Here is a 26,509-nt window from a genome sequence, read left to right on the forward strand (position 1 = left end):
ATTTTTCTCCCAAGGAACTAGGAAAAGTGAATACAATGATTAAGTAGTTGGATAATGAGAATCATTACGACCAAACAGAATATAGAAATATTTAATCAAAGAATAAAGAGAGAAGCCAGGCATGATGGTGTGTGCCTATAGTCCCAGCTACTTGGAAGGCTAATGTGGGAAGATCACTTGAGCCCAGGAGTTCGAGACCAGCCTAGGCAATATAGTGAGACACCCATCTCTACTTTTTAAAATAATTTTTTTAAATGAAAAGAATATGGAAAGAACTGAATAAAAGAACCCAGAAAAGACTCATATGCAAATATAACAGATTCTTAGTACATGAGAAAGCTGGGATGATAAATCACTAGAGAAAGAAAAGGGTATTCAACAACAAATATGGTGGGGAAAATTGGCTTTCTCCACATGAGAAAAAAAGATTAGATCCTTTTCTCACACCATAATCCCCTTACCAAAACAATAAGAAAAAAGGAAAAAAAATCCAAATGTATTAAAAATATCGAAGTGAAAAACAAAACTTCAAAACTATTTCAAATATAGAAGAATATATTTGTGGTCTCTGAGTAAAGAAAGATTCCTGAAATAACATGTAGTATAAAAACGAATGATAGATTTGAATAAATTAAAATTTTAAACTTCTATTTAACAGAAGTTTAAAATTTCAGTCCTAAAACCAAAGGCAACGTTTTAAGACAGGGTACAGACTGACAGAAGATATCTGTTATAAATGTCACAGGCTAAGGATCAATCTAAAACTAGGGTCTGCAAACTTTTTCTATAAAGAAAGTAAATATTTTAGGCTTTGCAGACCATATGCTCCCTGTCACGACTACTCAACTCTGCCATTGTGGTGCAAAAGCAGGCACAGACAATATGTAAATAAATGAGTGCATCTGTGTCCCACTAAAACTATCCAAGGACACTGAGATTTGAATTTTTTGTAATGTTCATAGGTTGTTACATTTTATTCTCCTTTAATTTTTTTTCAGAATGATTGGAAAATAAATGGAAAAACCATCCTTAGCTCACAGGCCACACAAAAACAGGTGGCAGGCTGGATTTGGCCCATGGGCTACAGTTTGCCGAACCTGTCCAGAATCCATAAAGAATTCCTATAAATCAATAAGAAAAAGACAAATAATCCAACAGAAAAATGCATAAAGGATATAAAGAGGTTATTAACAAATGAGGAACTCTAAAGGCCTATAAAACATATGAAAAGATGTTCGACCTCACTACAAATTAAGGATACGAATTAAATCACTAGGACATTACCTTTCTCCTGCCAGACTGAGAAAAAGGAAGAAACCTGCCCATATGACTACTGGACAGGAAAAAGAAAAAGCTCTCAAACGCTCCTAAGATTATAAATTGGCAAGGTGACAAAGTAATGAAATCATGTAGTAAAAGTGATAATGCAAATAACCTACATTTGCAAGTCCATTTCTAGGTATAGCTCCTAGAAAAACTAATGTGCAGGTAAGGACGTTCACTGGAACATTATTTGTGATCACATACACAAAAAAAGACCAGAAAACTCAAATTCACAGTAGGAGGGAAATGGATGGAAGAAATGGGGCTCATAAAATAGAATACTATACAATACATAAAAGAAACATACTCTACAATACATAAAAGAAACAAATTAGGTTTCTAACAAGAGCAAAAAAGCAAGTTGTAGAATGATATAGAGGAAATGATACCACCTATTATATTTTAAAGCACACAATACTAAACTAAAAATCGTTCATGGATACATTTATACTGATAATTTTCATCTCTGATAAAGGAGATTCAAACATTAATCTTTTTAAATCAAATTCTAAATCTGTCTGGTCTATATATTATCTATATCTGTGTGCATCTGTGTTAGGATACAGTTACAGCAAAGAGAACCAGTAAAAAACCGAGCCATGTATTATTTGGAAAACTAATCGAATGCATATATTAGAAAAATCAGATGAACATTTAAGAAAATTCATTCTTAACGCAAAATAGAGAATGAACTAAAGGGTACTGAGATTGGAGACACAATAATTTAAGTGACATGAGATTCTGAAGAAATGAGAATGAAGAAGTAAAGAGAAGACAAAGTTCAGAAATACACAGAAGTTTTAATCAACTGGGCTTGATGACTGATAGATGTTGGCAGCCATTTTGGGGAGTACAGAAAACTTAATATATTTTTCCAACTGCTTCCTGTATATACTTGCTACGGGCTTTTAAATTGCTTTTAGAACTGTACATCTGCATTAGCTGATGATGATAATGGCCATCAGCTACAGCTAAATGATTGAAAAGGGATTTTAGAAAACAAAACATCAGTTAAAGCAATTTTGGAAGATGTAGCAGAAAAGTTTTCTCTGCTTTGCAGTTTCTGCCAGAATATACATATAAGGTATGCTTCTGAGGGCTAAAGATACTGTTGAATGCTAATACAGCTTAATCTTCAATTACTAGAGGAAAAGATGATGAAAGAGTTCAAAGTACATGAGTGCAAGTCCCGACTCCACCATTTACTATATGACTTTTGTCAAGTCACTTAACTTCTTGCTCTCTGCCTCAGTTTTTTCATCTGTTAAATGAGTAAAATGATAGAATTTATTCCACAAGCTTGTGAAAATTAAATCAGCATAATTATGTATGGGTTTATATATGTATGTATATGGGTTTATAGATGTATGTGTGTGTGAATACTAATCAAACACATTTGTGATTATTATCTGTACATCAATTACTGAGACTCCATTAAGTGATGGGGCATTGTATTATGTGCTAGAGAAGTGGCAATAACAAATTTACATTTTTGCCCTCTTAAAGTACATAGCCTTTACAATGTGAGAGACAAGATATGTGAATGTATGTGCTGTTTTCAATCTACTTAACTAATTAATTGCTGAAGCTACTTCTCAATCTAACCAAGCCTATCAACAATTTTCATGTCATGTAATTGTTCAACAGTTGCTAAAAATCAATTGACATAGGTTATGGTTATACAAAGAAAAGTCTTTTCTAAAATACAAACAGTTTTATGAACAGGTCTTTAATAGAAAAAAATAAAGTAAAATAAAATAAAATACAGATTTATGGATGTTGTTACTTTGTAAACTATATTTTCATTTTTATCTCTAAGTTTTCCAGTTATTCTATGTCTTCCATCCTTAATGCAGGCTAGTCTAGAAGATTAAAAAATATATAAAACTCCCAGAAACTTATCTCTCAATTCCACCTCCCCATTCCAAGAATGTAACAAATTCTTCACTGTTAATTTCTTCTACCCTTAACCACACTGTGAATCTGAAAGATTCATAAACAATACCCTCAGAAACTACTTAGGTCTTAAAATTACAAAGACAATGATGGCTAAATAAATACTAACAAGAGTTTTTTATTGCTTAGTTGAAAATGAATGTAAAGCCTTTTGTTTTCATGCTGTAATCGAGTATTTTTTTAATAAAATGTTTATTGTCAAAAACAGCTTATACAACCGTCATTCCCTCATCATCTTACTTTTTAACACTTTCAACAAAAGATATCCTAAATGAATCCAGCTCTTTACTGCAAATTTACAGTAGTAATCCTTGCTAGCCATTTTGTTTTCAGCTTGTAACACTTGCAGCCAGCTGCTTTCAGCCTGACTCTATTAGCATATTGGATAATTTAGAAAATAAGCACAGAAACAGAACCTACAAAATATAGTTGACTTTTATCAGGATGTATCTATATATATTTTCTTTAATATGCTTTATTTTATGCTTCTTTACTTCCTTTCAATATTATTCATTCTCTTAATGTAAACGCTCATTCCTGCTCACAGTAACTTTCCCTCCCCCAGATCCTATAACTGAAGTTGACCTATTATCATTTAAATATAAGAATTTTCAAATTTTAGTAGAATAAACTACAGGCATATTTTAAATATTTTCTGTAAATGCACAGAAAGGTTGCATATTTAGTACTATAATTTGCAACTATATTCCAGCAGACTATCTAGCCAAGAATAATAAATACATAAAAGCTAACATACATTATTCTCACATCTCAAGGGTATTTCTAATAGCTGGCAGGCAGCAAACAATTTTCCACCTGTTCTGACTTGCAGCATCCTGCTGTTTGCGTGTCAATAACAATGTGCCCTCACCAAGCGTCACTAAAGTCTTAGATGACAAATTATCTAATGCAATTTTAATATGATGGGAAAGGGTGGGACCAAAGAGTTACTATGAGTGTCCTGTTCTTCAGAGCTCTTTTCCATCTCATCCGTCTCCTTCCCCCAACAAGTCCCACTCATTCATATTTCATAAATGTTCTGAAATTATGTTATTCATTAACCCAGTCTATCAGTTAACATAAAACGCTTTTTAGAGAGACTCTTCTAGTTCATTACAGAATATTACTTAGAAAGTTCATTAACTCGATAGAATATAACACTCCCTTTAAGCAACAACAAGCAAAGCAAAAAATAAAAATAAAAAGAGAGGCTGAAAAAAATGTTCAATGATTAAGATTACTGAAGTGCTTTAGCAACTTCATTTTCTCTTCCAAACCCCTTCCCATCTCCAAGGCATTTTTGTTTTTACGTGATACTAACCACCCAGGCTGCCGTAGAAGCCTCTGGTTAGAATGGATTTCGGGGCTGCTGTATCTTGTGAGGAACCAATCAGATTTCTTTGTTTCATCTGCAACATTCCATCAGGGTTATATAACATTTTAGATCCATGAAACATTTCAATAATATAGTATATTTCGATCTGTAGTTAGTTATTGTCACTAAACTTGACATAAAAATCTCATATTATTCTTTTGTGTTATTCGATAAAATCAAATAAATATAGTACAAATGAGAGATTTGTTTTTAATTTTTTTTTTCTTTTTGGGGAGAACACTTTGCTTTGGCTATAAAAAAGGAGTTTCTGAAAATATATAATACGAGTACTATGGAGACTACTAGGATTAATGCTGACTCCTTATTATTTTTGTCTACAGTAAGGTGGGTAAGGTAATCCAACACAGTGGCAGACAGCCAGCCATACAGTTGTTAATTCTTATCACATACAAAATGTCTTTAGCATGGAATAAAACACTACACATTTCTAAGCTCAGGCTGAATCCTTTGCAAATCTTTTAAAAGCACAGAAAAATTAAGTCAAGTATTTAAAATGTTTGGACAAATATTTTCTCAAATAAGAAAATCTGAACTCTGAATGTCATACTCCAATTTACTACCCACAACACTAACCAAAATAATATACCAGCAGCATTTTCAGCTATATGATCAGAATACTTGCATTACACTTGTAATGGAACCATACACATATTCTCTCTCTCTCTCTCTGCCATAGATAAATGCTGCATAACTTAAATACTGCTCTTCTGTGCTATTAATACAGCAACTCAAATATTCAAAAACATAAGCTGCAACCTGTGAATCTAGTATTTTCCCTCTTTTTACAACTCAAAGGCATCCCATAGATGATGGTTACAAATCAGCACAAGATTAAAATAGTGCCCCCAACACATTAAAAGCTGAATCTGCTGGGTGTGGCTTAAGTAAACATCTCGTCTCAACTGGACAGCTCCCCAGTAACACAGCCACAGAAACCCAAAATATGTGAGAACATAAGTAAAGTGCTTCTAGGAGGGGATGGGAAACTAAGCCTCCATGTTTCATCTATGCTTGATGCTCAATTGTTTCTATACTGTACTTCTGAAATGACAGTGCCTTGAGTCCATGCTGCACATTGTTCAAGAAACCAAGGACAGAGAAATGTTACTTGTCCTACTTCCTCTCCTTTATTTTATGCTCCCTGTCTACAACATGGCCATTCTTACAAACATTTTGCTTTCATAAAAGAGGTAATCATTTAAATCATGACTATGTGCAATGCGAACTCACACTGCATTACAGTCATCAATAAAATATGAAGTGCCAACTCCAGGGTTCATTCTACTGATTTTCCATATCTCACCACAGAATGCGCTACTAATGTTTTCTGCTATTATAAAATGAAAAATATAGGGAAAGAGACATTGGCAGGAGCTGCAACAAATGTACAACAGAGAAAATATAAAAACTAAAAGTGCTTACTTTTAAAAAATCCAGTATTAATAGATATAACCTTCACAAACACCTATCTATATAGACACACACATTACACATGTTTAGTATAAATATAAATGTTTATAAACTACCATGCATGCATCTAGTAATGTTATAAATGCAATATACCTGAACCTCTTTATATAGAGGGCATGAAGATTTTAGAACTACAACAGTTTCATTCTTACTGGCCAGAATCAAATATTAAAACAGCTGAAGACATCAGACATACTGAACCACATCCAAGCCTTTAATCTTGTTAACAATTTTCTCTCCTGTTCACTGTAGCAAACTCACCTCTGGATCATATTGACGGTTATTTTTTTCCCAAGCCCTGTACGTGCTGCACCATTTTGTTTGTCTTCTGGACAGTGGAGAAATCGGCAGAACAGCAGTGAAGGAGTGTACTGGAGTCAGCAGAGTCAGTGCCAGCCTCCTACTGCAGTCTGTATATTGAACGCACTCAAACCCACAGGTGCCTACGTAAAATCCTCCAGCTGCAGCCTGCAACTTAATGTTTCTTTCAGCAGTAAATCTGTATGCTACTTTCACTTTGCTTTAATCCAACAAAAGGACAGAATGCACAACAGTATGCCAGATGATTTTGCAAAAAATACTTATATAGACAAGTAGCCAAAAATAAATGAATTTTTTAATCATGAAGATTCAGAAGGACAATCACCAAAAGAGAAATGTATTTCTAACATTTCTAAAATTCTAAACTGATAATTTTTTCAAGAAAATTCAACATTAAAGACTAACACATGATATGTCTTAATTTTCTCACATAAATAGCTTATGAAAGTAATTTTTTACATACCATAAGTATATCATGTATAAATGCATAAACAGGCCTTCCTCCCACACCTTTCATCAACAAATAATTCATTTATTAGGAGGAAATATGGAACTTATCTGATAAAAGGCAAAGTGAATCTAAATAAATCAATGCTCGCTCAATAAATGACAGATAAAACAAGAAAGAGAAGCTCACAGTCCGTTCGCATGAACTTCAAACACATACATTCTTATCCACCAGAATTAAAAAAATTGGAAGAAAACTTTAAAAAGACAAATCTAAAACTTTGATTTTTCAGATTAACAAATTAAGGACACAGAGAGGTTAAGGCTAAAGTACCTTTCCCAAGGTAATAAAGCTATTCTATAGCACAGCCTGGTCTTTTAAATACACCTTTTTAATAAATAATAACTACTGAAACTCACTCAAGATTAAACAGTAACCTGTATATTGCTATAACTATTGAAGTCTATAGTTTAAAAAAAATTATGAAAAAGAAATATCCAAGCCCAAATAACTAAACAGGTGAATTGTACCAAACATTTAAAGAAATAACACATTCTACAATTTCTTCCAGAAAACAGAAGAGCAGAAAATACTCCCAACTCATTTTATGAGGACGGAATTACTCGAATGTCAAACCAGATAAAAAAATTACCAAAAAAAGAAAACTACACACCAAAATCCCTTTACGTACATAGAAACAAAGATCCTCAACAAAATACTAGAAAATAAATCCAGTAATGTAGAAAAAGAACAACAAACTATGAGTAGGTGGGGTTTATCCTGGAAATGCTAGACTAGTTTAGTATTTGAAAATCCTTCAATGCAATCTACCATACTAACGGTTCAAAGAAGAAAAATCACATGACCTTATTACTTGATCAGAGAAAAAGTATTTTTTAAAAAAATTAGCACTTGAAGAAAACTAGAAAACTAGGAATACAGGGCAACTACTTCAACTTGATAAAGAACATCCATAAAATATCTACAGCTAGCATCATATTTATTGGTGAAAATCAATGTTTCCCCCAGCCAACACTCAGGAAACAAGGAAAGAATACCACTTCCTCGACTCTTAGCCATCATTGTACTAGAAGTGCTAGCCAGTGCCATAAAATGAGAAAAAGAATAAAGAGCATACATACTGGAAAGGAACAAATAAAACTCTCCCTATTATCAAAAGACATTATTGTCCACTTAAAAGATTCCAAGGAATCCACTAAAAAACAAAAACAAAAAACATCAATTAGAACTAGTAAGTTAGTTTAGCAAAGTCAGAGGATACAAAGTAAAAAAAAAAAAAATCATATACCTATGTTTTGTTTTATTTTATTTTTTCAGATGGAGTCTCGGTCTGCCACCCAGCTGGCACACAGTGGCGCAATCTTGGCTCACTGCAACCTCTGCCTCCCAGGTTCAAGTGATTCTCCTGCCTCAGCCTCCCAAGCAGCTGGGATTACAGATGCCCGCCAGCATGCCTGGCTAATTTTTGTATTTTTCGTAGAGACAGGATTTTACCATGTTGGCCAGGCTGGTCTTGAACTCCTGACCTCAGGTGATCTGCCTGCCTCAGCCTCCTAAAGTGCTGAGATTACAAGTGTTAGCCACCGCACCCAGCCTATATATATATATATGTTTTAAATATTAGCAATGTACAATAAGAAACCAAACTTTTAAAAACAAGTGTCCACCCACCCCCTTATCTGTGATTTCTCTTTCCATGGTTTCAGTTACCCACAGTCAACTGCAGTTCGAAAATATTAAATGGAAAATCCCAGAAATTACCAATTCATAAGTTTTAAATTACACCCCATACTGAGTGGTGTGATAAAATCTCAAGCCATCCTGCCGAGGATGTAAATCATCCCCTCCAGCATATCCACTGCTGTATACCATACCTGCCATTAGTAACTTCCGGCATATCCATGCTGTATACCCTAATGCCCATTAGTCATTTGGATATGCTTAGTAGTGATCTTGGTTATCAGATCAACAGATCACAACAAGAAGGATGAATAAAGTATAATAAGATATTTTGCAAGAAAAGACCACATTCATATTTGCTATAATATATTGTTATAATAGTTGTTCTATTTTACTATTGTTATTGTTGTGAATATCTTACTATGAGTAATTTATAAATTAAACTTTATCGCAGGTACATATGTATGTATAAGAAAAGACATAAGTATATATAGGGTTCAGTGTTATCTGCAGTTTCAGGAATCTACTGGGGGCTGTGGTGTGTATCCCCTGTAGACAAGAGGGGACTATTGTACCACTAGCTCAAAAAAAAAAAAAAAAAGTCTAATGAAACATGTATAAGATCTACATACTGGAAACTACCAAATGCTGATAAAAAATATCAAGGAAGAACTAAACAAATGGAAAGACATAACATGCTCATGTAATAAAAGAAGATCCCACATGGAAAAAATGTTCTATCCCAGTTGATCTATAGATTTAATGTAATTCCACCCAAAATCCCAGAAGGATCTTTTTATAGATAGACAAGATGATTCTAAAATTTATATAGAAAAGCAAAGGATCTAAAATAGCTATGCAATTTTGAAAAAGGACAAAGTTGGAAGAATTATACTACCCTATTTTAAGACTTACTATAAAGCTACAGTAATCAAGACAGTGCAGTACTGGCAAAAGGATACAAAGAGATCAGTTAACAGAACAGACAGTGCAGAAATAGATTCAAATAAATACGGTCAATTGATTTCTAACAACAGTGCAAAAGCTATTCAAAGGACAAAGTGTAGTCTTTTCAACAATGGTGTTAGAACAATTACATAACCATACAAAAAAAAAACAAACATATCAACCTTAACCTCACACTTCATATATTAAAAAAATACATCTAAATATAAAACTTTTAGAAGAAACACAGGAGAAATCTTTATGACCTGTGATTAGCCAAAGAGTTTTTAAATATGATAGCAAAAACAGGAACCATTAAAAAAAGAAAAATGAACTTTAACAAACACTGTTAAGAGAACAAACAAAGCAAGCAAAACACATATCCAACAGAAGACTTGTATATAGAGCATAGAATGAACTCTTAAAATCCACCAGTGAGAAAACAAACCACCAAATAAAAAATGGGCAAAAGATCTGATGACACTTCACCATAGAGGATACATGGAAAACAGGCACATGAAAAGATGTTCATTAGCCATCAGAGAAATGCAAAGTAAAACCACAATGAAATACCTCTACACACAGAATAGCTAAACTTTTTTACAATTGACAATACCAAGTGCTACCAAGGGGGTGGAGCAATTGGAACTCATATGTTGCTGGTGGGAATGAAAAGGGTACAGCTACTCTGGAAAACTGCTTGGCAGTTCCTTATGTAGTTAAACATATACCTATCATATGATCCAACAATCCTACTTCGTAGGCATCAGCCCTACAGATATGAAAACTTATGTTCACACAAAAACCCATACATGAATGTTTATAGTGGCTCTATTCATAATCACCTAAAATTAGAAATAATCCAAATGGTCTTCAGTGGGTGAATAAATAAGCAAACAACACATCCATACAATGGCATACCACTCAGCAATAAAAAGGAACACTCACTAGTACTTTTTGACACAACTCAGATGAATTTCAAAGGCATTATGCCAAGTGAAAGAAGCCAGTCTTCAAAGGTCATATACAGGCATACCTCAGAGATTTTGCTGGTTCCGTTCCAGACCACTGCAAGAAAATGAAGATCGCAATAAAGCGAGTCACACAAATTTCTTGTTTGCCCAGCGCAGACAAAAGTTATGTTTATGATACACTATAATCTATTAACTTTGTATTATGCTTGTAATAGCATTATATCTAAAAAGAAATGTATATAACTTCATTTAAAAATACTTTCTTGCTAAACAATGTTATCATCTGAGCCTTCAGCACGTTGGGATCTTTTTGCTGGTGGAGGGTCTTTCTCTATGTTGATGGATGCTGACGGATTAGGGTGGTAGTTTCTGAAGGTTGGTGTGGCTGTGACCATTTCTTAAAATAAGACAACAAATGAAGTTGGCCACATCAAATAACTTTTCCTTTCATGAAAGATTTCTCTGTAGCAAATTATACTATTTGATGGCATTTTGCTCAGTAGAATTTCTTTCAAATTGAAGTCAATCCTTTCAAACCTGGCACTGTTTTATCAACTAGGTTTATGAAATATTCTAAATTATTTGCTGTCATTTCAACAATGTTCACAGCATCTTCACCAGATATAGATTCCATCTCAAGAAACCACTTCCTCTGCACATCCGTAACTTCTCATCTGTTCAAGTTTTATCATGAGTACTGCAATTCAGTGCATCTTCAGGCTTTATTTCGAATTCTACTTCTCTTACTATTCCCACACGTCAACAGTTACTTCCTCCAATGAAGTCTTCAAAGCTATCCATGAGGGTTGGAATCAACTTCTTCCAAACTTCTGTTAATGCTGACGTTTTGACCTCCTCCCATGAATCATAAATGATCTTAATGGCATCTAGAATGGTGAATCCTTTCCAGAATTTCCATTTACTTTGCCTAGATCCATCAGAAGAGTCACCATCTATGGCAGCTATAGCCTTGCAAAATGTATTTCTTAAATAATTTGACTTAAAAGTCAAAATTTACTCCTTGATCCATGGCTGAAGAATAAATGTTGTGTTCGCAGGCATGAGAATAACATTAATCTCCTTGAACGTTTCCATCAGAGCACTTGGGTGACTAGATGCATTGCCAATGGGAAGGATTATTTTGAATGTTATCTTTGTTTCTGTGCAGATCTCAATCGTGGGCCTAAAATATTTAGTAAGCCATGCTATAGACATGCTGTCATCCAGGCTTTATTGTTCCATTTATAGAGCACAGGTAGAGTAGATTTAGCATCATTCTTTAGGACCCTAGAATTCTGGAAATGGTAAACGAGCACTGGCTTCAATTTAAAGTCACCCGCTGCATTAGCCCCTAACAAGAGAGTCAGCCTGTCCTTCAAAGCTTGGAACCCAGGCACTGACTTCTCTCTAGTGACGAAATCCTAGATGGCGTCTTCTTCCCATACAAAGCTGTTTCATCTACATTGAAAATCTGTTGTTTAGTGTAACCATCTTCATAGCTCATCGGTTTCCCAGGTGAAGGATGGGGGAAGAGAGTGACCAGAAACAAGTATCATGATGTAACCTGTAAGGTGATGTACGCTAATTGTGGTGGTAGCTACACACATTTACGCATGTATGAAAATTCATAAAACTGCACACCAAAATAAAAAAGTAAATTCTACTTTATAGCTTTTAAAAACTTCAATTACCACTGGATGGTCATGACTTCCAATTCTCTCTCTCTTCCTCTGCCTTCTCCTGTAGGTCCATAACCCAAATATCTAACATCCCCTGGATAACCCATCATCACCTCAAATTTCACATTTCATAAAATGAATTCATTACATTTCCCCCCAAACCTCAAATGAAGAGCACCATCATTCACCCAGTCACTTAAGCCAGAAACTTCCTTTATAAACATGGTGTTGTCCTTGAATGTAAGTTCCACCATTATGACACAGGAAACATATATTTGGTTCTGCCTCCCACCCCCAGTTCCTGACACAGAGCTTCTAAAACCCTTATAGTTTCCTCAAACCCTTATAGTGTTGGGATGATAAGGGCATCTTTTATCATAATATTTGATCTTAGTCACCCAGTAATAGACACAAGAGCTACTAAGAGCCTTGGTTTTTTACTACCAGGAGAGATAAGAGTGTCTTTTTGTATGTTAATGAGATTACTGGTGGCTGAAAGCCCCAGAATAGCTTCAGGATGGGGGATGACTGCCAGAGGAACCAATCATGTGATCAGGGGAAACTTTCAGCTCCACCCACACCAACTTCTGGGGAACGGAAAAGGACTGGAGATTGAACTCAATCGCCAATGGCCAATGATTTAATCAATCATGCCTACATAATGAAGCTTCCATAAAAACCCTAAACAATGGGGTTCAAAGAGCTGCTGGGTCAGTGAACCTCATGTCAGGAGAGTAGGGCACCCCAATTCCACAGGAGCAGAGTTTCCATGCTCAGATTTTATCCCATGTACTTCTTCATCTGGCTGTTCATATAGATTCTCTGTAATATCCTTTATAATAAACCGGCAAATGTTAAGTGTCTTCCTGATTTCTGTGAGCTGTTCTGACAAATTACTGAACCCAAGGAGGGAGCCATGGGCACCTAGAAATTATAGCTTGTAGGTCAGAAGAAGTACAAGGGTCTAGACTTGGCAATTAGTGTCTAAGTGGGGGGCATCTTGTGGGACTAGTCCTCAACCTGTGGGGTCTGACTAACTCTTCGTTGTCAGAATTAAACTGTAGGATACCCAGTTGGTATTGGAAGAGTTGAAGAATTGTTTAATGGAACACATCTGGTGTCAGAATGTGTGCGTATAGAACAAGTTGTTCTTTTAGTAATCTGATATAAAGCACTGCTGTATCTCCAGTAGCTCTAGCAAGCACTCAATAAGTATTTTTGTTAAGTAAATTAAAAAGACTAAGGCTCTTCCTTCATTTGACCTATACCCAATCAATCATGTAGTTCAGTTGATTCTTTTCTCCATACCACTGCCATGCTCTTAGTTCAGACTCTCATTACCTCTTGCCTGGATGCTGCTGCATAGCTCCTACAGATGGCATGTCATTTTGCCTACTCAGAGTCACATACACCCCTTTCTGGGAAGTGCCCTTTAAAAACTCTCACTCCCATACTAATTTACTCCCTCCCTCTACCATAGATGATTTGCACTGGGATAGGCAGCTAACCCAAGCTGAGAGGATCACAAACCTTACCCACACCCTAGTCCAAAGTGCAACTGACTTGTCAAAGGGTGGACATCAGACCTAAATAAGACCAGAGTTGACCTACCCATGAGCTTATGGATGTGAAAACAAAAGAACTGAATCAGTATCCTTCTGTGGGTGCCTGCACTATAAGATACAAAACTCAGATGTTGGTAGCTATGTTCTAGTATTTGAACTGAAACGAATGTGCAAGGTTGCAAGAGAATGAAATAGATATGCAGAAAGAAATAGATATAAGAAATGGGAGTGAACCACCACAGTACCAAACTACCTATATATAGTTCACAAAATGTGTCAAGTTTTCTCACAACTTCGTCTTTACACTTGCTGTACTCTGTGCCTGAAATGTCCTCTTCCCCATTTCTCAAAGTGGCTAACTGCTATGTAGGCTTGGTGACAGTCACCACCTCCTCCAAGAATTGTTCTATTTCCCTCCAGTCTGAGATTGAGTCCTTCCCTTGGAACTCCCTTAGTACCCTATGTAGAAGTTCATCACAGTACTTCTCATACTATATTTTAGTAATACTGGTTTATTTATTACAGGCAGTATAATCTGGCAAAGACTATCTCTTTTATTTCTAAGTAAGCTGTGTCCCCCAATACTCTACTTGGTCCGTATTAAGTGCTCACCCTATAATCAGGGATGGAAAAACAACACAGAAAGGAAGGAGAGAAGTATCTAATAGTACCTCATCCTTACAGCATGAATCCACTGGAAGCTTAACGAAAGGAAAACTGAATGGTCTGACCATTTTTTAAAATGGAAACAAAGTAGAACAGCAAAGTAACACAATATTCTGAGTAAAGAATTGACTATAGTGACTAGTATACGAACAATACCAGAGCTAAGATCATGAAGAGTGATGTAAATTTTTGAAGCAAATAGTACAGCCAGGCTTTACTTTGAAAAAAATCATTTTTTCTTCAATATTCTCTTTCTCCCAAAGAACATTCCCCAGCCAAGCCTTCTGTGGTTAGGATGAAAGGTGACAACAAAAAAGCAGACAAATATGTTTCTAATACTTGAGTTTGGAAAAACCTGACCTCTTTCAGGTACAAAAAAGATTTATGTCATTAAAATTATACATTTAGGAAAAAAATTAAGTAGGAGCAAATCTCCCATCCACTCCTATTCCAGAAGAGAATTCCCCTGGTCAAGAACAATCATAGAAATCTATCTTCTGGGATGATCTGCTAGTTGGTTTCCCAGGCAGGCCTCACATACTAAAATCCTATAGTTTGGGGCCCAGTCCTCAGCTTTGCAGTCAAGAACCATGTCATTTAAGATCTTCAAAGTGGTAAGCCTCAGAAAGATTAATTTATACTACAACAGCTCTACATTTCTGCAAACTTCTTATCAAAATATAAGGATTATTAACAAACTTAAGGTGGTCTTGTCTTTCCTATCTTAGGCAAATTTGGGCTTGTCCTTCTAACTCTTGGTATGAGAAAGACTGTTAATTTTTCAGATAAACAAAACCCAACACTAGGTTAGAAAAACAAAGTGGCAGACTCCACTAGTTGCCTATCCAATCCTTTATTTCATGCTAAAAGAACACTGACTTTATTTTAGGTATTTGCTTCAAGGGAGGCTGGTTCTCAGGGGTTGAACTTTGATTAGTAAATGAATCTCAATAACAACATTTGCAATTTCATTAATTGGCTTAAGAAAGGTTAAGTGATATAACCTGGCCAACTGGATGTGAGGTGAATCGGGGGGTGGGGGGTGGCAAGGGGTGTCTGTCTGCAAAGTTTCCCTTAACTTAAAAAGGGACCCAAGAAGGGACTAGTTGTTCTAGTAGTCTATGAACAATGCTGTGTGTGGATGTAAAAGCTGAAGGTACTGCAGTGCTCTTGCAACTATGTAAGGACAAACCTGAGAACAATAACCAATACACTGAAAATGGCAGAAAGAAAGAAATTGAGTCTTTGGTGATGCTGTTGAGCTTCAGAATTAATTTACCTGTAATCGTCCTACTGCTGGAATTCTTAGTTATATGAATGTATAAATCCCCTTCAATGTCTCAGTATTTTAAATTGTATCTCTAGTAATTCTAACCATCCTAACTACCACAATAACAAAACTGACCAGGGAGGAGACTATACAGGATCTAATCAAATTCAAATTTTAACATAAAGTTCATATTTTCTCTAAAAAGTTCAAGTTTAATAAATATGGGGTCAAGAGGACTAAGCTTAGATGTTAAAATGATTTTTACTTACCATTTAAAACCCTGCAGTGGCTCACTTGCGGCTTTAAGAATATAATGCAAAGTCTTTAGCACGGCACACAAAGCATGTCATTAACTGATAAGTGATTACTGTGATTAACTGTCCATTCTTTTTAGCAACTTTCTTACTCACCCTAGGTACCAGAAATAGAAAGAATTATTGCAGTTACTGGAATGAACCAAACAGTCTCCTCTCTCCATCTACTAGCAAATGCTGCTTTCTCTATTTGGACCACTATTAACTTGTCCTTCACAATTCGACTTGCATTCGCCTCTCCTCCCAGCCTATCCTCCAACTATATTGTTGCTGTTGGTTTAGAAATCTCTCTCCTTTATTAGACTTTGAGCTCCCTGAGACTAGGAAATATCTCCATCATGAATCACAATTTCTGATATACAGTAAGCACTAAAAAATCTTTGTGGAGTGAATTAATAAACCAAGATTGGAGGCAGCCATAAGTTCTTTCCATTACAGTATAAGACAACACAGATTTATAAAATATATCTATCATCAGAGAAAGTTGTACTGAACAGCACTGTTCTAAAGGGTTTCTAAATTATTTCAAAATGATTGAATATTAGTTATATCTAATTTTTTTAAATCACAAAACATAAGACCAGAATAATGTTATGACTTTTTCAGAAAATTTATGCCATTTAACAAATATGTATTATAAAACATTATGCTATAGACCAAGGATACAAAATGGATAAGAGATATTTCTGCTCCAAGTAACACTCTTGGTCTGGCACAGACTACTGGCTAAGCAGCTTTACAATAATTATAAATGTTATTTACCGAGTTCTTTCCTAATCAAAACTATGGAGTCCAAAAATAAAATCTTTAGTGAGCAAAAAGGAAATAATCCCAAAATTTTCAAATTTTTATACACATTTCACGCTATGTAGGCTGTGTAATATATGAGGATAACTCTGGTTAAAGTACTTAACATGGTGCATAATAAACATTTAATAAATATATGCTGAATCTGAATCAACTGTATGAAGAGATGAACAAAGTATTGTTTCCAAGTTTAAATCTTCAAATACATAAGGATACTTCAATACCATAGGTTCCTATAAAATAGTAAAACCATTTTTATATAAATAAAATTAGTGTTATATCTTTATCATATATCTTTTTATCAATATTATTTCACTGATATATCCTACTGACTACATGAAGTAATTGTTTTCCTTTTTCTCTTTTTTTCTTTTAACAACAACACTGGCCTGAGAATATATGAAGTAGTTTTATAAAAGACATTTCATTAGAAAGTTATTGAGCCATGGAGTTACCATATGAAAGATGGCAGAATATGCTACCCCAAAACATGTAACTTTGGCATAAGGATTATTTCGAACTAAAGGCACTTGAAAACCAGCAGAGGCAAGAAGGGCACCCTGACTTTCCTTTTTCTTCCTGAAAAGTGGAGATGAAACTCCAATGTAAAAGCTGTCCTTCCTGTACCTGGAGAAAAGAAATACTCTTATCACCCGAGATGGGGAGTTGAGGCAAATCTGAACCAACCAACCTTGTAAGACAAGCCCTTATCTTCCTAGCCATTTCTCCATGATTAATTGCCCTAGCCCAAGCCCCTGTGTCTTTTTATGTTTTTACAGTTTACTACTCTTTGTCCAACTTAGTACATATATGTCTGGGTCATCATTTCCCTGTGGAGACATACATGTAGAAATCTGTATGCTTTTCCCCTATTAATCTGTCTTATGTCAATTTAATTCTCAGGTCCAGCTGGAGACCCTGTAGAAGTCAAGTTTTACTTCCCCTATACAGGAAAACATTCTATCTCGTTCTAATAATAAAGACGACATTTTCAATGTCACTTGTTCCTTCAATACAACACAGGCGAAATCTTTAAAAATTAATATTGGCCGGGCGCGGTGGCTCACGCTTGTAATCCCAGCACTTTGGGAGGCCGAGGCGGGCGGATCACGAGGTCAGGAGATCGAGACCACGGTGAAACCCTGTCTCTACTAAAAATACAAAAAATTAGCCGGGCGTGGTGGCGGGCGCCTGTAGTCCCAGCTACTTGGAGAGGCTGAGGCAGCAGAATGGCGTGAACCCGGGAGGAGGAGCTTGCAGTGAGCCGAGATCGCGCCACTGCACTCCAGCCTGGGCGACAGAGCGAGACTCCGTCTCAAAAAAAAAAAAAAAAAAAAAAAATTAATATTGAAGGAAAAAACAAACCCTACCTTGTTCATTCTTGGTTTAAGGACATGACCAGCTTATTTTCTATCTCGCTAAGGTATTAAAGATCCATTTGGGGCTCCTCTAAAGAACCGGGTCTTCTGATGGCAAGCTTTTTAGTGACAAATGAAAGAATCATGACTCTAGGTCAGAGCACGCTAAATCTGGAAAAAAGTAAGTTAACCTATTTTCTCTGGGGAGTCAAATAAAACCAGAATAGAATAGAAAAAAAAAATTCTATGAAAATGGAATGAGGTGGGGGAGTGTGGAACTTGTTTTTAAGGTCAAATTTTTGATTATTGAGTTTCTTTAACGTAAGGAATAAAATATGTAAGAAAGATGCTTCCCATTTATAGAAATGTATTCTAGAGAACCTTGAGGACAAAGAGTCTATGATTGCTGTACCATACCAATTTTAAAACTATCATTTGCTCTCCCTTTAATATTGCAGCCATTTCTTGGTTCTATCATTAACTTTTCACTATTATGAGTACATGTATGGGTTTTTATTAAAATTCCTGTATATCTCAAAAAAAGAAGCATAATTATACTATGCATAAGGAGACCATGAGATGGTATAGACTAGAATACCATAAATTTGCAAAAGCACAAATCTGTTATCAAGAGGTTTTTTTCTTTGAAATATTTAAAGTTCTCAAAGAAAACAAAAATCTAAATATATTCAGATGAAAATTTTGATAGTATTAAAATAATTTATCATTTTAATTTGGCACAAACATTGTTCTATATCAAAATATACCTATGAAAAATAGTGTATTAAGGACAAAATCATGTATTTAACACATTATTTAAATCCCTTTTTTAAAGAATCAAAAATCAGTCTATTACTCAATATTTGTTTTTCTTCATTGCACACTCTCAAATTTATGAATGTAGAATTATAAGTGGCATACTGATATACACTTGGATTTTTACAGTAACTGATCTTCAGCAATAGCGTCCAAACTAAACCGGTTTAAGTTGTTTAACTTAATCCTTTAAAAAATTGTTGTTAAAATGTGAATTGATCATTTATGAAAGCAGTTTTACCAGGGAAACTTCAATTAGTACTAAGAAACCACTATTTTAAATTTCAGGTGCCTTGTACAAGTTGAAGATAGGAAGAAACTAAATAGAAGAATGAAAATTTACTTCCTTTAAACGGGAAAAAATTAGTCACAAAACGACTTGTGCTGACTGCATAAGCCTTACATAGCTTTCTGTCTTCCTTCTTTACCAACATGGAGGGATGCAGCAAACTTTGAAAGCAGCAACCTATGAAAGCAGATGATCAGGGAATAAATCTTCAGGCTAAAATATTGCAGTACAGTGCTGAAAAAGGCTCGTAATATTTAAAATTGTTCTGAAGTCCTGGGGAAGCATAATCCTAAAGTTGTAATAGGAGTAATTTACAAAGAAATTCAGAGTATGGAAATAAACCACAGAGCTAAATAAATTACATTTGAAAGCAAAATTTAGTGCAAAAGGTAACATTTTATCTCTGAATAGTTATTGATTCGATATATGATCACTGAATATCCAATATGGGCCTGGAACAATGCAATGTACCAGTGTGCCAGTCTCTCTAACCAGAAATTTCAGAACAAATTATTTCTTCCCATTCTTTTCACTTGCCAGCCACTCTAGTAAACAAATCTTATATAGTCTACCTCAAAAATGTCTTCCTTGTGTATCCTCTGTCTCTTTATTTCTACTGTCACTTCTTTAGCCTTTTCATTGTCTCTTAATTAGTATTTCCTCACTGCAGTCTATTCTATACACTGATGCCAGAGTTATCATCCTTAAAATGTCATAAAAAACGTTTTCATTCATAAAACAAATATTACTAAGTACTTGCTATGTGCCAGACACATACTGACGATACAGCAGTGTAAAAGAGAATGGACTTACGTGAAACTTGTACTCTAGTAGGAAAAACAGATAATAAAGCAGAAAAGCAAGACATATAAGATGAATAATGATAACTGCTACAGAGACAAAATTAAAAGGGAGGACAAAATAAAAAGGTGACATGAAGAAGGGGTTATAGTCTTAGATCTGGTGGCCAGGAAAGACTTCACTGAGAAGGTGATTTCTGATTAAAAATCTCAATGAAGTAAGGGAGCTAACTAACATCCTAGGCATAGGGAGAAGCATGCATAGGAGTCCTCAAGTAGGAGGAGGTTAATGTTGCCTAAAGGAATGAACAAAAATAAAAGGGAGATTTACAGGATACGAAGTCAAAGGTCACCAGGAACAGATATTATAGAATCATGGAAGGACGTGATCTCCCTTTTATTTTTGTTCATTCCTTTAGGCAACATTAACCTCCTCCTACTTGAGGACTCCTATGCATGCTGCTCCCTATGCCTAGGATGTTAGTTAGCTCCCTTACTTCATTGAGATTTTTAATCAGAAATCACCTTCTCAGTGAAGTCTTTCCTGGCCACCAGATTTAAGACTATAACCCCTTCTTCATGTCACCTTTTTATTTTGTCCTCCCTTTTAAATTTTGTCTCTGTAGCAGTTATCATTATTCATCTTATATGTCTTGCTTTTCTGGTTTATTATCTATCTTTCCTACTAGAGCACTATTCACAATAGCAAAGAGTTGGAACCAACCCAAATGTCCAACAACGATAGACTGGATTAAGAAAATGTGGTACATATACACCATGGAATACTATGCAGCCATAAAAAATGATGGGTTCACATCCTTTGTAGGGACATGGATGAAACTGGAAAACATCATTCTCAGTAAAGTATTGCAAGGACAAAAAATGAAACACTGCATGTTCTCACTCACAGGTGGGAATTGAACAATGAGAACTCATGGACACAGGAAGGGGAACATCACACTCTGGGGACTGTTGTGGGGTGGGGGGAGGGGGGAGGGACAGCATTAGGAGATATACCTAATGCTAAATGACGAGTTAATGGGTGCAGCAAAACAACATGGCACATGGATACATATGTAACAAACCTGCACATTGTGCACATGTACCCTAAAACCTAAAGTATTAAAAAAAAAAAAATCATGGAAGGACACAGGTACCTAACCAACTCATGCTGATATTTTATTTTAATTTTATTTATTTTATTTTTGAGACAGGGTCTCACTCTGTCACCCATGCTGGAGTGCAGTGGTGCAATCAGGGCTCACTGCAGCCTCAACCTCCCAGGTTCAAGCGATTCTCCTGCCTCAGCCTCCCAAGTAGCTGGGATTACAGATGTGTGCCACCACACTCAGCTAATTTTTTTATTTTTAGTAGAGATGAAGTTTTGCCATGTCGCCCAGCTTGTCTTAAACTCCTGGCCTCATGTGATCCACCCACCTCAGCCTCCCAAAGTGCTGGGATTGCAGGCGTGAGCTACCATGCCTGCCCCGTGATCTCTTATTTAAAGACTGTATTTGGCACCTCATTACTGAAATTCTTCAATAGCCTTCACTATTTGTCATTCCATTCTACCTTCCAACCCTCTCTCCCTACTTACTCATCTCCAAAGATTCTACCTGAAGATAGTAAAAATGAAGAAGGCGTCCACAACTGGAAGACATTATGAAACTTCATTCACTGACTTCTAATCATCACATGTGCCACTCTAGTAGAGAATCCCTAACATTTTCAGTAAATATTGTACGAATGTATAAGCAGGTTAAAACGATTGGGACCAATGTTCTACAGCATACTTTAAAAAAAAATTACCATCAACTGTATTAACACACAGTTAATAAGGAGGAAAGCCATGGAGAAATACTAATGGTAATTAGTTTAGTTTACATTTAATGTCTAATAGGGTGATTTTTCAAATAATAAAACATACAGTAAACTGACAAATCAACTCATAACACATAACTGAAATCTATATTTAATATGTTTCTATGAAAAACAAGAAAAAAATCAAACGGCAAAAACTTACACAAATTTCTCAAAATATTTCTCAACTCTAGCACAAGAAGCCACCAAATTTTTGGCTACTTGTTGCTCTGGTATAATCCTTAGCAACTTAAAATCTCTAACATCTGAGTTACTACTTCAAAGAAAAGACAGTTTCCAAGTCTCAGTTTAGACTTAATTCCACTCAATTGTCTCATTTATTCAGGGACAGCAATATACATACAGTGAGAATTCAATGGCTTCTATTCCTACTAGCTGTATAATCTTGGGCAATACATTTAATATCTCACCTATAAAGTCTCTCATATATTTGCTATACAGATTAAGTTAGGTAATGCACATAAAAGTCCTTTTCCTCTGTGAAATACAGAACACATGCAAATGTGTGTATACTCCATCTTGAATAGGGGCTGGGTAAAACAAGGCTGAGACCTACTGGGCTGCATTCCCAGTAAGTTAGGGCATTCTTAATCACAGAATGAGATAGGAGATCAGCACAAGATACAGGTCATAAAGACCGTGCTGACAAAACAGGGTGCAGTAAAGATGCCCGCCCAAACCCACTAAAACCAAGATGGCGACGAGACTGACCTCTGGGCATCCTCACTGCTACATGCCCACCAGTGCCAAGACAGTTTACGAATGTCATGGCCATGACAGGATGTTACCCTATATGGTCTAAAAAGGAGAAGCATAAATAATCCACCCTTTGTCTAGCATATAATCAAGAATTAACCATAAAATTGAGCAACCAGTAGCCCTCAGGGCTGCTCTGTCTAAGGAGCAGCCATTCTTTATTCCTTTACTTTCTCAATAAATTTGCTTTCACTCTACTCTATGGACTAGCCCTGAATTACTTCTTGCACAGGATCCAAAAACCCTCTCTTGGGGTCTGGATCGGGACCCCTTTCCAGTAACAGTTCTATTAAACTTTCAAGGAATAAATAATTTATATGATAAAGAAGCACCGCAAAATACAGAAATTATCACAATTCACCTTGTAAAGTTAGTAAAACCCTAATATTAAAACAATTAAAAAAAGATGAATGGAAATAGATGTGAACACATGAGTGTGAATACATGTGTCTAACTGATGAGAAGCACTATTAGAGAATTGCTACAAATTTGTGGAATATAAACAAAACCAGTCAGTTCAGATTTGTTTCAAATGCAATTTCAAAGTTCTTAGCACTCAGTTCACTCTCCGGTCACATTTTATCATCTGCCACCAAATCAGAATCCTTATTTTCTGTTATAAGGCCACATTTTGATACTTCCTTGAAAGATGTTTCATTTCAGCACAAACTCAAAACTCTAACATCCTCCTGTAAGCCTGTGAAATCAAAACAGGCTATCTACTTCAAAGATACAGTGACAGGACAGGCAGCAGGTAAATATTCCAACGCCAAAAAGGAGAGAAGCAAAAATTAAGGAGTAATCAGCCCCAAGCCAAGTCCCAAACTGAACAAAGCAGACATTGCATCTTACAACTCCAGAATAATCTCTTGGCCAGGGCCAGGCACAATGGCATAGTCCTGTAGTCTCAGCTACGTGGGAGGCTGAAGTGCAAGAATTGTTTGGGCCCAGGAGTTCGAGTCCAGCCTGGGCAACAGAGCTAGACCTCATGTCTTAAAAAAATACATACATACACACACAAAATAATCTTTCACTCTATGTGCCATCACCTGGACACGCTAGGACAGGGCAGCGGTGAGCTCCCAAGGCCTCACGCAACCCAGCTCCCATGACTTTGCTGGGCTCAGCCCACATAACTGTTCTCACAGGATAGAGTTGTATACTGGTGCTTACAGCTTTCCTGGGCCAGCGTTGCATGCTGCCAGTGGCTGCAGCAGCAGCCCCACTTCCAAGTTCCTCATAGGCATTGCCCTTGTAGGGAACCTCTGTGGTGGCTCCACCACCTGGCAAGTTTTTGCTTGGGCCTGTGGGCTTTCTATGACATTCTTTGAAATCTTGAAGAAAAGCACTCTTCCACACCTCTTGCATTCTGCACACCTGCAGAATTAGCACCACATAGACACTGCCAGGCTTACTGCATGCGTCCTCTGGAGCTGTGGCACAAGCCACATCTAGGCTCACTTGAACCACAGCATGTTGCTGCCACAATCTATGGCATGTACCTTTTGGAGAGGTGAGTCAAGCTGCACCTGGGGCCACTTGAGCCACACAGCTGGTGCAGCCAAGCAGGACCACACTGGCATGCAAGGAGTAGACACCTGAAGTCCTGGGTAGTGGCCCATCTCCTAAAGCTATTCTGCCCTCCTCAGCCTCTGGGCCTGTGATGGGAGGTACAGCCTCCAAGATCTCTTATGCCTTGGGGAACATTTTCCCATGAATTTGATGACTAGCACCTGGCTTCCTATTTATGCTAATCTCTTTAGTAACTGGTCATCAGGTCACACTCTTGTCTTGTCTTTCCATACATTCTTTTTCGTTCTTTACAAGGCCAGGCTGGGAATTTTTGAAATTTTTATGCTCTGCTTTCCTTTTAATTATAAATTATATCGTTAAATCATCCCTTTGCTCCCAATAGCTCACTGTAAGTGGCCAAAAGTAGCTACACAGCATCTCGAGCACTTTGCTACTTAGATTTCTTCCACCGGAAATCCTAGTTTGTCTTTTTTTTTTTTTTTTTGATATGGAGTTTCACTCTGTTGCCCAGGCTGGAGTGCAGTGGCGCAATCTTGGCTCACTACATCCTCTGCCTCCTGGGTTTAAGCAATTCTCTGCCTCAGCCTCCCAAGTAGCTGGGATTACAGGCGCCCACCACCATGCCCGGCTAACTTTTTTGTATTTTTAGTACAGATGGGGTTTCTCCATCTTGCCCAGGCTGATCTTGAACTCCTGACCTCATGATCTGCCTGCCTCAGCTCCCAAAGTGCTGGGATTACAGGTATGAGCCACCGCGCCCGGCCTAGTTTGTCATTCTTAAATTCCACATTCCATAAAGACCTAGGGCATGGACACACTGCAGCCAAGCTCTTTGCTACTAACAAGAATAGCCTTTATTCCAGTACCCAACAAGATATTCCTCATTTACCTCTGAAATCTCATCAGAATGGTCTTCACTGTCCACATTTCTATCAATATTCTGCTCATGACCACTTACGTAATCTCAAAGAAGTTCCAGATTCCCCTGGTCCTAGGGATTTCTTGGTGTCTTCACCAGAATTACCCTTAATGCTCTGTTCATGGCAATACAGGCTTTTTCTAGCCTGCTCCTCCAAATTCTTCCCTCTACAATCTAGTACTCACTTTCAAGCTGCTTCTATATTTTCAAGTATTGTTACAGCAACAACTCCACTCTCTCAGTACCAATTTTGTCTTAGTACATTTTCTGCTGCCATCACAGAATACTTGAGACTGGATAATTTATAAAGAAGAGAGGTTTATTTTGGCTCACAGCTGTGAAGGCTGGGAAGCCCAAGATCAGGTGGCCCATCTGTTGAGGGCCTCGTGATGCTTCAACTCATGGCAGAGACCAGAAGGTCGAGCGGGCACATTTGAAAGAGACAGGGGAAAAAGGAGGCTGACCTGCTTTATAACAACCAGCTCTCACAAAAGCTAATGCAGTCTGATGAGAAAGACATTAATCCACCTTAAGGACCTACTCATCTCTTAAAGGTACTACCTCCCAACAATGCCATATCGAGGACCATCCTCAACATGACTTCTGGTGGGAACACATCATATTCAAACCACAGCACCCTGGAAGAAAAAATATGTTTTTATAGTATAAAATTACTTGCATTACATACTATTGCACATATATCGTTTATTATGAGCATTCATTATTCAGAGTGCAATAAAAATTTTAACTAAGTTCAATATGCAATGGACAAAAAAATTCCAGTGATATGGTTTGGATATTTGTCCCCTCCAAATCTCATGTTGAAATGTGACCCCCAATGTTGGAGATGGGGCCTCGAGAGGTATCTGGGTCATGAGGGTAGATGCCTCATGAAGGGTTGGTGCCCTCCCCATGGTAATGAGGGAGTTCTACTTAATTAGTTCATGTAAGAGCTGGTTGTTTTAAAGAGCTCCTACTCCCCTCTCTCATTTCCACTCTTGCCATGTGACATACCTGATCCTGCTTCACCTTCCCCCAAGAGTAAAAGCTTCCTGAGGCCTCATCAGAAGCCAAGGAGATGCCAGTGCCACACTTCTTGCACAGGCTGCAGAACTGTGAGCCAAATAAACAAATATCTTTTCTTTATATTACTCAGTCTCAAGTATTCCTTTATAGCAATACAAAATGGACTAATACAAACAGTCACACATGATTCTAACAACACCTTGTATTTACAGATGAACTGACTTTTGTGTACATGGGGTACACAGAATTTAACCCAAACTCAAATATCAAGCAACCAGCATACTATACTTAGTACA

General features: G+C 36.6%; 1 protein-coding gene across 5 annotated transcripts in view; it reads right to left on the minus strand.

Annotated features, from left to right (window-relative positions):
• Positions 1-26,509, minus strand: part of TANC2 (tetratricopeptide repeat, ankyrin repeat and coiled-coil containing 2) — a 484,030-nt gene that overhangs the window by 391,017 nt on the left and 66,504 nt on the right. Inside the window, exon 1 of one of the 5 annotated variants that reach the window (XM_030800294.1) lies at positions 6,407-6,642. The exons of the other annotated variants lie outside the window; for them this stretch is intronic. The gene's annotated coding sequence lies outside the window, so the exon portion shown is untranslated. Of the gene's footprint in view, positions 1-6,406; positions 6,643-26,509 lie in introns of those variants that run through there. 5 annotated transcript variants of the gene reach the window in all.

The sequence above is a fragment of the Nomascus leucogenys genome, chromosome 19 (assembly GCF_006542625.1).
Source record: "Nomascus leucogenys isolate Asia chromosome 19, Asia_NLE_v1, whole genome shotgun sequence".
Taxonomy (NCBI): domain Eukaryota; kingdom Metazoa; phylum Chordata; class Mammalia; order Primates; family Hylobatidae; genus Nomascus; species Nomascus leucogenys.